Genomic DNA, 15,991 nt, shown 5'->3' on the forward strand with positions numbered 1-15,991 from the left:
GGGGAAAAAGTGGTAGAGGAAGTGGAAGGGGAGGCAAGAAAGGCAAGCAGACTTGGTGTAACTCTGGAGTGGAAATACATTGTCATTTCTGTCTGATTTTCTTTTTTTCTTCACTGTGCTTTTTCATTTCTGTAAAAGTGTTTCTAAACAGTATTGATCCATCTTCCACTATTTACTTTCATTTCAGTGTCCCTTTCAATACAAAACTTCATGCTATGAAAAAAATAAAGTCAAAAGCAGTCTTGCATCATTGGGCCTCTTCAGCCAGATTGTCTAATGTCAACTTGTTTTCTGCACTGCTTCTTCTATGTCTCTTTCCTCATCATCGGGCATTGGTACAAAGTACTCATCTCCATCAAGTTATCTTCTGCTAATTTTCTAGTGTGGTGCTTATTAGATTTTCAGTTTCTCCAAGATCCATACATAACTTGAAGCCCTCACCCGCTACCCCCCCCTTTTTTTTTTTTCCATATCCACAATCTCTCTGATGATTTCCTTGATTGGCTCTGTCATAAATCTTGTGAAGTCACACACAACATCTGGACACAGTTTTCTCCAGCATGGATTCCTTGTTTCAGTCTTGATGGCTTTCATAGTTTTTTCTATGAGGATGACATCTTTAACGGTATAATCCTTCCAGATTTTCATGGTGTTCTCTCTCTATCAGGGTTCTCTTTCATAACATTGACAATCCTACCATGTGTAATGAACCTAAAGGTCCGTAAGACCCTCCCTGACCTAGAGGCTGAATTAGAGACATGTTTAGGGGTAAGTAGATCATTTTGGTGCCTTTGGTGTTGAACTCATGGGGTGCTGGGTGGGTCGGGCATTGTCCAATAGCAAAAGAATTTTAAAAGGGAGTCCCTTTCTAACAAGGTACTTCCTGACTTCAGGGACAAAGCACAGAGAGAACCAATGCAGAGAAAGGGTTCTCGATGCCCAGACCTTGCTGTTATACAATTAAAAAACTGGCAGCTGCTGTTTATCTTTCCCCTTTGAAGGCTCAGGGGTTAGAGCTTTATAGATAGGGCAGTCCTGATCATAATCCCAACTACATTTGCACAAAACAGTAGAGTTAGTTTATCCCTTCCTGCCTTAAATCCTGGTGCTCACTTCTCTTCCTAACAAATATCCTTTGTGGCACTTTTTACCAGAATAAGGCACTTTCATCTGCATGAAAAGCCTGTTCAAGCAGATACCCTTCCTCCTCAAATTTTGTAACAGCGTCTGGGAACTCATCTGCTGCCTCTTGGTTGGCAGAAGCTGCTTCCCCTCTTATCTTGACATTTTTTAAGCCAAACCTCTTTCTAAAATTATGAAATCTTCCTCTGTTGGCATTGCATTCCCCAGCTTTAGATCCTTTGCTTTCTTTTTGCCGTAAGTTGTCATAGAATGACTTCAGTTTTTCTCAAATCATATTAGAGGCTGTAGGTATGCTTTTCTCCTCGCAATTCTGCACCCACACAAAAGCTACATTTTTTACTATATTTTCACAAAGAGACAAAGAATATATTCTGCAGAAAGTAGAAGGTTTTAGTGCTTACTGCTATAGCTGAAATGATGGCTTCATTTACTTCCTTCTCTTTTATCTACAATGGTCCTTACACTGGATTCATTTATCTTGACAAGGCAGGCATTGCTGCAGACCTCAATCTGTGGTACATATCAAGCGTTTCAACTTTTTCTTTTAATGTCATAACTTTTCTCTACTTCCTGGGGGCACTTCCAGCATCGCTACCCTTCATGTGGTTCCCATGGTTTTATTTAAGGTTTACGGTATTGCACTAAACACAATGAAAAATATGCAAGAGCCACAAAAGATCACTTTTTACTATGATATGACATTGACTAGGGAGAGACGAACTGTTCACATGGAGATGATTAGTGTCACGCCGTGTTTTTAGTAGGACTCACAACACTTGAGCTCACCGCAACAGCAACAGGATGTAACTACAAAATTGTATTAGTAGTACAGTATCCACTACAGTTAATTTTATGCAGCTTTAATTTAATACTGCATTTTTACATTGGTTTATATTTCTCTCAAGTGTGAATGGTGCTATGATAAATTGATAAGTTTTAACTTTTCATAAAAGAGTTGTGTATATTTTACGGTAGTAAATGACAAAATAGACTAGCATTGACATATATTTATGCATTCATGACCTGAATTAATTTTTCAATTATATGCTAATTATTCTATGCGTTTTTTCAAGTTGTCATAAATCCCCAAAAAGTTTTCTGATATACGTTTTGGAAAAAAAAAAAAAAGGTTCACATAAGCGGACCTGTGGAGTCCAAACCCCTGCTGTTCAAGGGTCAACTGTATGGCTCTTTAAACACACTCCTGTGAAAAATAAGGAGGTGGTAATCGTCAATCCTAAAATGTCATTCTATTATCCAGGAACAAAACAGGGAGGTCACCAAAGGACTGTTCTTTAAATGAAATGAATGGAATTCAGCAGATAAAGGACAAGAAGGCACTAGGAACAGTGTGTAAATGGTGTGAGAATCAGACCTTAAATGCAATATCCATGATCTGAATAAGGACAAAGAAAAGATGATACCCACAGATACTGACTGTAATGTGCCACACCATACCCGATTCTCCTGTATTCACACATGTAATGCTCACAATGCCCCTATGAGGTCAGCACTTTCACGAACCCCAGTTGAAAGACAGGAAAGAGGTACAGAAAGGCCAAGCAACTTGTCTGAATCACACAGCTAAGACAGGACAGAAATAAGATCTGAACCCAGGCTGTCTGCTTTCACAGGGAATCGTCTCAACTATTGCACCACAGCCCCTCCCACACTTTAAAGCCTCAGTTTCAAGTTACACTAATCAAAGAGTCTGAAACTTTCAGTTACCAGTGAAACCTCCTTGTAAGTGGAGTATTGAGCAATGAAGACCAGCCCACAAGCGTCAAAGTAGTATGGTGGAATAGATGAAATTCAAGAGAGAAGTCAGGACACTTGGAGAGGACACTTGAAGCATAGGTTACACACAGATAAAAGCAGAAGTTACGGAAGAAGATGACAGAATTTTTTTAAAGGCCCTAGAGAGAAAAGACTGGCAGTATGAATAGGACCTTTCGATTATTGTATTTAAGATTCCAAAGAGATGTGATTTGACCCACAATGATCATGAATTATTTTATAATTGTCCACTGACGGGTAGCCATATTTTATCATCTGTATTTCATCAGTGATTCTCTTTTCTTTTTTTAATGTTTTTTATTTATGTCTGAGAGAGAGAGGCAGCATGAGCAGGGGAGGGTCAGAGAGAGAGAGGGAGACAGAGAATCTGAAGCAGGCTCCAGGCTCCAGGCTCCAAGCTAGCTGTCAGCAGAGAGCATGACGCGGGGCTCGAACCCACGAACCATGAGATCATGACCTGAGCCAAAGTCGGACGCCTAACCGACTGAGCCACCCAGGCGCCCCTCATCAGTGACTCTCATAATACCCAGTGAAGGCACCGAATAAATACTTCTCAAATAAAAAATGACAAGGGAAATAGAGGTGGGAAAGCTCAAAAGTAATATGAACACGTGTGAAGTAAGATTTGTGATGAAGGAATATAGACGTGAAATGAACTTTATGATGAATTATCTATCTAAAGTAGTCACATGAGGAAGAAACAGGCAATGGATTCTAAATGGATTAGTATCCATTCAGGTATTAGAGGGGGTTCTTATTGTATACAAGACTTGATGATATGCTATGGGAGCATGAAAGAAGTCAAGGTAACAACCATTTGATCTTCATCCTTGAGAAACTTAGTCTTGTGATCCTAGAAGTAAGAGAGGGTAATAGTTAATAGTTACTGGGAACTGGAAAAGATCATAATGACCGGTGAGTAGAATTTGAGTGAAAAGCACGTTTTCAAGCAAGACTTAGAGGACATATGTAAGGTAGCAAGGAGAATGGGCACCGTCTAGGGTCAGGAGAGGTGGTAGCAGTAAAGGGCATAATTATTCCAAGTGAAAGGAGAAATCAGAGGAGTCAAAAACCCACGAGAAAAGAGTACAGAGAATGTAGTCCCATGAGGTTGATGCTGGTTTGCCCTGCTTATTGAGTTGGGGTATTTACAAGCCTTTTTGGTTTTGCTTGTCCTGACACATTAACTACTTAAAGCACAAACACTTTCAACACTGCTTGTATGCAATAAAGTAAGGGGAAAAGGGGAAATTCTATATCTTCATTTCTGATTATCAGAAATATCAGAAGGGTTATGACTACATAGAAAGGCTGATTGTTTGCTGTCATGGAAATGATGGTTGTGTGACTGACAGATATTAGGGAAACACAGATCTCAATGCAAGTGTTATTTTTAATAAATCTCAAGTGAAAGTGCACAGGATATGAAATGACCACTCAGTATACTCATAAATTTTGAAATTTGAGTCAAAAGTACCATTTCTTGGGAGATGAAAAGGCCTATCTGATAGTGACACAACAAAAGGGTCCTAAACAGTCAACATACAAAGATGGGGGGGGGTTGGGTGGAGTGAGGAATCCATAATGTCTTAGCTCAAGCTCTCTGAAGGGTTTATTGAGTGCACATGTGTAAGCACAGCATTTCTTTTGTATGCAAGTTACTCCTGCCAAAAACTTGCCCTTTTTAAAACCTGAACAATGAACACTCTCTGCCAAACCTCATCACAGTGCAGTCTAAGACAACAATCCCCACGGCTCTGTGAAATGTGAATCAAGCCAAAGAAAGGGAAATGTTATTCTCTCATCTGTGCATCCAGCATAAATGCTTTTGAACAGCTACTTTACAGGTGATAAAAGTCTTAACTTCAAAAGTTGATTGGTATTAACTTCCCATTTTAATGTCATAAATAACATCTCACACTATTTCATCATGCAAATACTTCTGCAGACAGAATGATCCGGCTTCTTTAATCTTCTACCATCCAGCTTGGAGAGCAACTTATAACACACTGAGTCAATAGTGATAAGGAACTACATGAAGCTATAAGACAGACCCTAGTGTGGCCAAAAGGGTGCATTTTGAATCAGAATACATATCAATGATAAAACTAATAAGTATATATTTGCACTATCTGACAATGTTGTCATCTAATATGGAGTCAAATCTCAAAGTTGATAAAATTTGAGATGATTACTTTTATCTACAAAGATCTTTTTCAAAAATGTACTCTAGTTATAATTACGTATTCACAAGGCAACAAGCACTTGAAAGTACACTGATAGGAAGTGAAAAAGGAGACAACACGACAGCCTCTGGTATGCATTTTAAAAGGTTTTGGTTAGACTATTAGATTCCTTCATTCCTCTTGTTTGACTGGGTTAAATTACCATAGGCAGGATCTCTCTTTTTTTAGAAATGTATGTGATTATTTTGTGTAACAAAAATGAAAACCCTGAGTCTAAGACTCCAGTGAGAACCCAGAGCATATTAGTCATATTGATCTGGGTCTTTCTCAGACGCTTTCATTATTTCAGGAAATTCAGTGGGGTCATACCAAAAAAGAGGCCCTTTAGTCACATATTCTGGAATTGGTTTCCATGACTTATCCTGAACAAGTTCTTCAAATGTGTTTTTGTGCTATGACTCATACAAACTAAAAACAGAAAGGAAAAAAAAAAGCATAGCTAAACTTTTCAACAATTGCCACAGTAGAACACAAATTCAGCAGAAACTATAGTGAACTACAAAGCACAGAGTCAGGTAACTGTTAAAGAATTGTAGGGGCGCCTGGGTGGCTTAGTCGGTTAAGCGTCCGACTTTCGCTTAGGTCATGATCTCGCGGTTCGTGGGTTCGAGCCCCGCGTCGGGCTCTGTGCTGACTGCCAGCTCAGAGCCTGGAGCCTGTTTCAGTCTGTGACTCCCTCTCTCTCTGACCCTCCCCTGCTCACGCTGTCTCTCTCTCTCTCTCCTAGAAATAAATAAAAAACATTAAAAAAAAAGAAGAATTGTAAATATGAGGCAACAATAAAAAATAAGACATCAATATAAAAGCTTAGATAAGACAAGTAAAACATGAGGACTTTTAGTCCAACTGTAATGAGAGCTTAGTTCAAGAGAGTACAACTTAGAATTTTTAAAAATGTGAAATAATTTTTAACACAGGGAAGAGAAGGAATACTCCATGATTTACAGAGAGAAGGGAAAAGCATCTATAAAAACTGAGAACACACACAGTGAAAACACACACACACACACACACACACACACTGGCAGCCTGTATTTCCTACCCACTCTACAGTAGTTGGCACATAGGTTAAGTCTCAGGTTCTAGGGAGTTTTTCTGGGACACAGAGGCCTCCTAGGTATATTTATTATTTTCAAAATAAGAATGATATGTGTATTAAATATAATATTTGATAAGGAATAACATTTAACATACGTAATGCAATAGGTATCCTTTAGATTCAAAGAGGGGTAAAAAGAACAAATAGTCATTGAGCCATTTTGGCAAGAATTCCAGAAGCATAATCATCACGTAGAGCTGGCACAGGTGATGGACCTTGTCAATATCCATAAACTAGCAAGGGCAGAGATAGAAAAAAAGTTTGCCTTCTCTTTTAATATTTAAGATTGATTTATAGGACAAGATAATATATAGGTTTTTTTGCATGAGAACCTATAATAATGGTAATAGAACATATTTTAATAATCCAGATACCACATTCTCTTTGAAAAAAGTGATTATGAGAAGAGCTAATTCAAAATATGTGTTTAGTAGAATAAGATCTATAGTATTTTAGTACCAAAAAAAAGTACCTTGAACTAGGGGAATAAAGTAAATGTTTAGCTGAATGACATTAACCTTGCTGATGAAAAAATGGTTCACCTCTTAATAGTTTCTCACCATGATTAATCTATATGCTTTCAAACATGATTTTTAAAAACAGACTTTAATTTTAGAATAGTTCTAGATTTACAAAAACATTGAGAAGATAGTACTGAGTTCCCCTAAATACATACCCTATAATAGGGTCCCTATTTTTTTTTTACACCTTACGTTAGTATCTACATTCATTACAATTAGTGAACCAATACTGATATATTATTATTAACTAAAGTCCATAGTTTATTCTAATTTCTTTCATGTTTGCCTAGTGTTCTTTTTCTTTTTACAGATCCCATCCAGGATACCACATTACATTTAGTCTTTGTCTCTTTGGCTTCCTTCCTCCTGCCTGTGACAGATTCTCAGATTTTCTTTGGTTTTGATGATCTTGACAGGCTTGAGGAGTATCAGCCAAGTGTATTGTTGACTGCCCTTCTATTGGAATTTGTCTGATGTTTTTCTCATGGTTCTACTGGGCTTATGGGTTTTGGGGAGAGAGACTGCAGAGGTAAAGTGTCCTTTTCATCCCATCATATCAACAGTATTTACTATCAACTTTCTTAATGACTGATGTTGACCTGGATCACTTGGCTGAGACAGTGTTTGTCAAGCTTGCTGAACCTCTGTACGACACCATTTTCCCCCTTTCCATACTGAAGTGTTTGGAGGAAGAGACCATTCTCAGCTTACACCTCAGAGGTAGGGAGTCAGGCTTGCCTTCCTTGAGAACAGAGGATCAACATACATTATTTGAAAATCTGCATGAGAGATTTGTCTCTTCTCCACTTATTAATGTATTCAATCATTTATATTAGCATGCTATCATGCATAGTTATTTTACATTTGGGGTTATACTCAGAACAACTTTATTTGTTTGTTTGTTTGTTTGTTTGCTCAAAGTATTCCTCTCTTGGCCACTGAGAGCTCCTTCATTTGGTTCCTGGGTCTCTCTGACATACCCTATCATTGTGTGTATGTGGTAGTGGTAGTGGTGGTGGTGGTGGTGGTGTTGGTGTGTGTTATGTGTGTGTTTGTTGAGCACTTCTTTATTTCTTGGCACTACAAGAAGCTCTAAGCTCATTGTATAGGCACTGTCACATATAAAATTTATTTTTTCAATAAATTTCATGTTTAAGCTAAGAATTAACACACATGTTTATAGGCTTATGAATAAATTTTTACTGCCACATCTCTATGCTTATCTGTATTTTCTAGTTTTTCAGTAATGATCAGTCACTATATTCATGATGAAAATCATTATTATAAAAATAAAGATCTACAAAAACATGCACACCTTTCAATAAGAAAACTCAAATTCAATAAGAAAACCCCACCCAGGTGGGGCACCTGGGTGGCTCAGTTGGTTAAGTGTCCAACTTTCGTTTCAGCTCAAGTCATGACCTCACAGTCTGTGAGAAAGGACCCCATGTCAGGCTCTGCACTGACAGTGTGGAGCCTGCTTAGGATTCTCTCTCTCCCTCTCTCTCTATCCCTATCCTGTGCATGCTCTCATTCCCCCTCTCTAAACAAACAAGAAAAAAAGAAAACTCAAATTACTATAAATTTCTATTGACCCAATATTTAGCATTCATAGTAAACTAAGAGTTCTGAGTTCTAAGTATCTACCTTTGAAGCAAAGTTATATTTCAAAATTGAAAGTGTTTCTCAAATAAGAATAGTATTCACTTCTTTCTTTCATAGAACAATCAATTCAGATATGAAAAGGAAACATTTATCTAAAAACAACAATAACAAATACCAAAATCCAAGTGAAAAACAAAAAGTGGGAGTAAAATTCTCACTAATTTTATGCATTCTATCAAGAAAACCAGACTATTTAAATGTAATGTTAGATTATGACATCTTCAGGCATGAATTCAGCTGTCAACAATGTGTAAAAAAAGGCTTCCACAGAAATACTTATGCAACTTAAGATGGTACTTTGGACATTATTTTTAAGCAACTCATACAATGCTGATAATAAACGTATGGATTATACTACGTCTTTGCCTCTTCACTAAGGCAACTCCAGACAATATATACTGAGCAATTCTATTAGTCTAATTTCTGCTAATCCAGTATATTTGAAACTACTAATGTTTAAGTCACTAATTAGGTATCAGTTATGTAGCCTCATTTGTGGACTAAATATGACACCAGAATCTTTAAAAGGTGTTTTAGATATGTAAGAGATTAATTAAAGAGGAGCACTAGTAAAATGCATAGTTAGTATAGAAAAAGTAAATTGGACCTTTATCTGATGGTAGATTAATAATGTCACCTTCATATACCTACACAATTTTACTTCTTTTTCATGAAAGCAAGAGTACTATACTTCTTTTTAAGATGCTCAGTAATTTAGACATTTTTATATTATTGACTTTGTTCTTAGCAGTAATAGTACCATTTAATGATGCTTAAGTCTATTTAGTTAGAAAAATATAGCAAATGTTTCCTTTTTTCCTGTGATTTGGTAGTAGAACTCACTAATAGGAAGCACTAATAACCACCAGTTTTAAAAATACTGGTGTCATGGCACCTGAGTGGCTCAGTCAGTTAGGCATCCAACTCTGGCTCAGGTCATAATCTCAAGGTTCATGGGTTCAAGCCCCACACTGGGCTCTGTGCTGACAGTTTGGAGCCTGTCTTGGATTCTGTGGCTCTCTGTCTCTCTGCTCCTCCCCCAGTCATGCTCTGTCTCTCTCTCAAAAATAAATAAACATTAATAAAAACACTGGTGTCTTATTTTTTATTGTTACATCAGATTTACAATTATTTAACAATTACCTGACTGTGCTTTATAGATACTAAAAGTTGAAGCTATTATGTTAAATTACCTATAGAAGAAACAAGGGACATAACTTATTCCTAATTTCTGAAGAAAACATTACATCTTTAAAAAGATGATAGATTCACATAGACACAGACTCTTCTAGTCACCTAACTCTTGGTTTATTTTACACATTTCTATAGGAGGGTAATACTTGTAGCTTGCTGAGCTTTGCAAAACAATGGGCAAATTGTCTTAAGTTCACCAGTAAAAGGTTAGCCAATCTGTTAAAGACAGCCTGGCTCACAATTCATGACATTAGAAATTATTAAATAAGGGGGGCCTGGGTGGCTTAGTTGGTTAAGCGTCCGACTTTCGCTTAGGTCATGATCTCACGGTTCGTGGGTTCGAGCCCCGCGTCGGGCTCTGTGCTGACTGCCAGCTCGGAGCCTGGAGCCTATTTCAGAATCTGTGTCTCCCTCTCTCTCTGACCCTCCCCTGCTCATGCTGTCTCTCTCTCTCTCTCTCCTAGAAATAAATAAAAATATTTTTAAAAATTATTGAATAATATTAACATGGATATGAATGATCAAATATTAATGAAGACAGAAAAATCATTAAAATCACTTAAAATATAAGTATGAACACTATGCTTCATTATATATTTGAGCTTCTTGAAGCACTTAACTATTTATCTGTTTTTAATTTATATTTATAATGGTCTAATTATTTCAATTTTATTTTAAAGAGAGAGAGAAAGCATAAGCAGGGACAGAAGGACAGAGGGAAAGAGAGAGAGAATCTTATGCAGACTCCACCGTCAGCAGGGAGCCCAGCGCAGGACTCCATCCATGATCCTGGGATCATGACCTCAACTGAAATCAAGGGTAAGACACTCAACTGACTGAGAGACCCAGGCACCCCTATAATTGTGTAATTATTTGAGTATGTCTCATTATTATTAAATTTCAAAATCATTTCAAAGCTGTTGTAGTTGCTTATCAGTGTATTTCCTATTCATAGTGAATTTTGCTTTAGCTATATCCTTCTTTCTTCTTATTATTTAGGTACCTAAAGTTAAGGTGAATTAATAGGCACACAGATGATGTAGATTCTCATGTGTAAACTGGGTCCTTCTAAAAAACTCAAAAAGATTAAAATGAAATAATAACTTTTCATAGTGTGCAACATTTTCTTAATAATAATAATTTTTATGTGCCTGTGTCACACGGTCATTACACCACTTCTGTACATTATGCACTAGGTTAACACACTCAGCATCTCACCACTTTTTTCTATGATGGGATAAGACTCATCTGTAAGACAAAACCCTCCTTCCTAAAAATTTCTGAAACAGTAAAGTACAATACCAAAGCCCTTTAATCTAACTTTTCATAGGCAATAAGGAGGTTCAAAATCACTGTATTAGCTGGTTAGATAAAGAATTAGACTTCAGTATGTGCTAAGCATAGAGAATATGTTTAGCATTGTACTAACCTGAAGGTATAAAAAGTTAAAAGCCAATTTCTTCCTTCAAAGTTCTCATGATCTAGTCAAGAATCATAAACAACAAAAGGAAAGAAGTAAACAAATTATTAAACGCTCAGAATATTAGCTTGAAAAGCATGATGAAGATGTACAAATAAAAAAGGATTTTGGCCAAGGTTCCTCGATGAGTGGAGTATTTTTAAACAAATTTTGAGGCAGGAAGAAATTGATTAATAATTTTGTCATTATTATTACTGTTCTTCCTACTTATTTTACAAGTGTGGAGATTTCTTTTCTTCTTTCAAGGAATATGTTGCTGAGTGTTGAAATACTATTTTATTCAAGTAATTTAGCTCCAGGTGTTTATGGAAAGAATAATAATTTTTCAAAACAGAGCTACGGTCACTCTGATTCATTAAATCAATCATTTATTAACTGAACAAGAATGCTTCCCAGAGAATATATGCCAGCACACCATTAGATTTCCCAGACAGAACAATAAGGTTCAGAATCACATTTGTTTTTCTCAAAATAATGAAGCCATAAAAAAAAAAAAACACCAACCTGAATACATACTAATGTTTATTAAGCCAGCACCAATTAGAATGTTTTTTCTTTGAGACTGAAAAGGTGATATTCCAAATACTTACTAAAAATGGTGACAACTTAATCCAGTAACTCTCTACAAGCAGTATACAAACACCAATCCACAGAGATACCTGCCAATTCCAGAAGACCTCTTCAGAAACATCTTCAGGTCTATGATAAGGCTTTTTATGGTTAACACGTGCTCATGTAATGGAATGAGAACACCGTATGAAGAATAAAAATGAGGTATCTTGAAACTTCCTGCCTTAGTTTAACCCCAACCCCAATGTACTTCCTACTTCTGGAAAAGAAATAATGTGAGAGTAATTCAGCTCCATGACTCAAGTTCAGACCTATAGTCGATCTGTCAGCCTGTCATTGGAAACAGTACATGTACTTCCTCTGTCTTTGTAATTGTTTATATTCCTGACCTTCCCTGCCACCAAAAATAATTCCTACTCCTACCCTTACCAGCCCTACACACACACAGAAATTAAAAATTCAATTTATCTTTGTGCATTTTTCCGATGTAAAAATATAAAGCAAATTTGTTAACTAAGACTCACCTACAAAGGCAATTCTACAAGAAGGCAAAAAAAAAAAAAAAGCCACATAATTTTTTCTCTACCTTTTACCCTTAGTTTCTGCTGGTATTGATTATAATTTCCTGTTAATTCTACAACATTTTGCACTGTCAGACACTTTACAATGATCTGCTCCCCTCACAGAGTCAGGAAGGTAACAGGAGTCACATCATTACTTCTCCTAAATGGACAGACAGCAGACTTTTACAAAGGTGAAACAGGGGTGCCAAAATATGAAGTAAGTTTTTAGGTATTCAGGTCATGAAGGCAATAAATAGACTGAGGAAAACTCCAGTAATCTCAGGAAATTTTCTCAATACAGCCATTGGGTTGCTATTTGATAAAATACGTTTCTTTGTTTTCATTTTCCCTCTCCAATTATTATTAAAGTCACTAAATAATTCCTAAATACTACAACAGACCTGTGTAAATATAGATTATTAATATCACATGCATATGATTCTCGGCCTACACGCTTGATGTGGTCCATACCAATCCTCAGTGATGGATTCCATTTAAATTCTTAAGTGTTCTTCCCTAGTAAATTATCATATACAGATGCAGGGTCGAAGGGATCTTAGAAACGTCCTCTCTTTAAGTGGTGACACTGAAAGCCTCCAGGGACACTGAAGTCCCTGAAAGGTAAGCCACATGTCGGGAAAATAGGTGCAGGCTCAGCCCTGCCCCTACTAATTTATATTTGGACATACCAATGAACACTTCTACATCTCCTTATTCTCATTTCTAAAATGAAAATAACTGCTTTATCTACTCCCCTATCCCTCTATTCCATTTTTAAGTACTTAAGGATGACGATTCTTTGTTAGGATGGCAAAAACAAAATGGGACACCACACATTTCTAATCTTGTGTCTCTGCTTATTTTGTTCCACCTAAAAAATAAGAAGAATGACACTCTGTGTGATATTGTTGGGACTATTAATCGTGATCATGTATTAAGCACCTGCAATGCAATACGTGTTTGATAAATCTCCACCAATTTTCCATTTCATAAGTGGGCAAATTCCATTTGAAATGTTGGCAATCCAAATCAGTACCGTTTTATTGTCTCTCAGCTACCTCTTGACCCTCTTCTTATCTCTTCCCACATCACCTTCCTGTATTTCCTGGCCTTTCTCTTCCAAGGGCCAAGGTCTTTTCCCATCTCCCTGACCTGGACTGTCGCTTTGGAGCTTGTCAGCGGCGACTCCTCTGGCCAGCTTCAACTGCTGGGCGGAGGCCCAAAGACTTCAAGGCTGCACAGAATTGAAGCAACTCCCCCCGCTGGGGCTGCTCACTTCCAACCCCAGCCCTCCCTGCTCATCTCCTCGATATCTGGCCTCGGTAGAGCTGGAGACGCGAAGGCAGCCCTGGAGTGATGACATGTGGCTCTCTCCCTTCCCCACCCTCCACATTTTTCCTTCCACGTGCGGAACCCATAAGGCTCTGACCGCTCTCGCCCTGGCGGTTGCCATGGTGACACAACAGCAGCACCAGACTCAGGAGGGGGTCTCATCCCTTCTCCACTCCCCCCTCAACCCTTTCCTCGGCGTTAGGCCCTCCCCCACAAACACGGTCAGGAAGAGAAGGCTTCCCGGCTACAGGAGACTTCAAGCACCCCTNAAGGAAGGATGGGAGGGGCTTTGGTGGACAAGAGTCCTCGCTTCACTCCGGGCTACATGGAGAAAAGTTCGCCTTTTTAACTCCAATGTCCGTAACAAGGAACGCGGGACCTCAGTGGCCCTGCTGCGGGGCGCGCGGCGCGCGTCCGGTCCCCTGGATTCCAGCTCGCGGGCGAGAGCGCACGGTCTCCTCCTGCAGTCAGGTCCCCTCCGCGCTGGGACGGAAGCCGAGCAACTCGGCCCACGAGGCTGAACACAAGCCACCAGGGAAGAAACTGCCGGTGCCGAAAACAGCCCTTGCACTGCCCGGGCAGCCCATTAACGCGTCGACTCCGGGCGGGCCGGCAGGGGGCCAGGAGGGGACACCCGGGGTCGGGGGGGGGGTAGAGTCACTGCGTTAAATTCCCAGCAGGAGTCAACTCGGAGCCGAGCCAAGCCGAGGCTACCAAGGGATGCCCCGCTCCAGCAAGAGTGCGTTTTGCAATAACCAGCATTTCCCAGACAGCCGGCTTCGTGGCTGGTGTCTGACTCCAACTTTACCCTCTGGGTCTAGAAGGATGCGCGCTTCCATCAGACGGAGCGTCACGGTTCCTCCGCGGGGGAAAAGGCATCGCCCATCCCTCTCCCGAAGCCACAACAAAAACAATCGCCAGGGTCCCCCCCCCGTCCCCTCCCCCATCCCTGAGGAAAGGTGGGGGGGGGGAGCGAGAGTGTGCAAGCCCTTGGTCAAGTCCTCCCCAGACGGTCCCCACCGTCGCGTCTCCCAGTGAACCTGCAGCCGGCGGAAGCCACAGGACACGTTCCAGCGCGCTCGCTACCGCCTTGGCCGCGGAGGGAGCGAGGAACAGAGGGAAGTTCCCGGGAGCGTCTCTGGAGGAAAACTTTGCGCGGTGCTGGCGGCGGGAGGCTGAGGCTGAGGCGNCCGCGTCCCCGCCGCCACGCTGTCCCCGGCGCGGCGTGCACAGGCCGTCCGCACCTAGGCGCACTGATTCCCTCGCGCGCCCACCCCGTCCGCTCCGGAGCGCTTTCTCTGTCCCAGGACGGTTCCTCATCTCCTGGGGCTACGCATCCCGCTTGAGACCCACGGCCACCCCAAAACGCAGTCACCCCGGCTTCACTCTGCGCTCCCCGCTGCGCCCTCCCCCTGGGGTAGCAGGTGACCCGAAGCCAGCCTTACCTGCCGCGAACTCTTCTCTCCCTCTCTCTGGGCCGGGTGTCCTTTCAGGAACCGAGGACGGGGATGCAGGCTGAGGGCGTGCGCGGCGGCGACCCGGGGCACAGGCGCGAGCTCCTCTGAGACGCAGCCCTGGCTGAGCCGCGGAGCCGCCGGCGGCCCTGGCGGAGCGCGGAGGCTGCGGCCGNAGCTTTGGGGAGGCGAGTGTGGCGAGGAAAGGCACGCTCCGAGCCGGAGGGCGGCTTTTAAGTTTGTGGTGTGACCGCAGCAGCTGTCCTGGGAGAGACTCAGTCTTTCTAAAAAGGGGATGCTCAAAACGCCGGGGATTACCTCTCCCCTTCCGATCTCCTCCCCCAGCCCTCGGCCCCCCTTTCCTTGCGCACGCCAGTCCTCCCCAGCGCGCCCAAGTCGATCCCTGCCCGCGCGCAGGCTGTCAGCAGCGTGGATTAAATGTGGCTCCGGCCACGCTCTGGCATGTTTTTCCGGACTGGCCACCCCGTGCACTGTCTGGGCGGCAGCCTCTGACGTTTGAGCCCACGTCTGGCTGGCTGCCTTTGGGACCTATGTACTCTATACCGTACGGACCTCCCGCGGAAGAGACGGGACAAAGAATGTCCAAAAAAGTCAGCAAAACCTCAAAAAGAGTACCTGTGTTCCAGTATGAAAAACCCGGGGCCGCTAGCCATTAGGATGAGTGTTGGAGACCAATCCTCTGCTAAGGGACCGGCACCCCCAGAAAGGCAGGCGGGGGGAGTGAGGGGGGAAGGGCAAAACCCCCAAGATGTAAGTCTTCTTTCCTCTTTACCTCATACCAGGCCAACAGGAATGTGTAACCTGTTTCTGTCTCAGGAGGTTTCCTTTGTAGATTTGTACACACTTTGGTCTTGCAATAGGAAACTGAAGTACATGGGGACCAGGGGTGGATCCAAATTTTGTGGA

At 41.1% G+C, this 15,991-nt stretch overlaps 1 protein-coding gene across 1 annotated transcript in view; it reads right to left on the bottom strand.

Moving 5' to 3' along the window:
• Positions 1-15,236, bottom strand: part of SEMA3D (semaphorin 3D) — a 198,393-nt gene extending 183,157 nt beyond the window's left edge. The window contains exon 1 of the mRNA XM_077761204.1: positions 15,056-15,236. The gene's annotated coding sequence lies outside the window, so the exon portion shown is untranslated. The remainder of the gene's footprint in view (positions 1-15,055) is intronic.
• Between the last annotated feature and the right edge of the window lie 755 nt (positions 15,237-15,991).

The sequence above is a fragment of the Crocuta crocuta genome, unplaced genomic scaffold, assembly GCF_008692635.1.
Source record: "Crocuta crocuta isolate KB4526 unplaced genomic scaffold, BGI_CrCroc_1.0 scaffold476, whole genome shotgun sequence".
In the NCBI taxonomy this organism is placed as follows: Eukaryota; Metazoa; Chordata; class Mammalia; order Carnivora; family Hyaenidae; genus Crocuta; species Crocuta crocuta.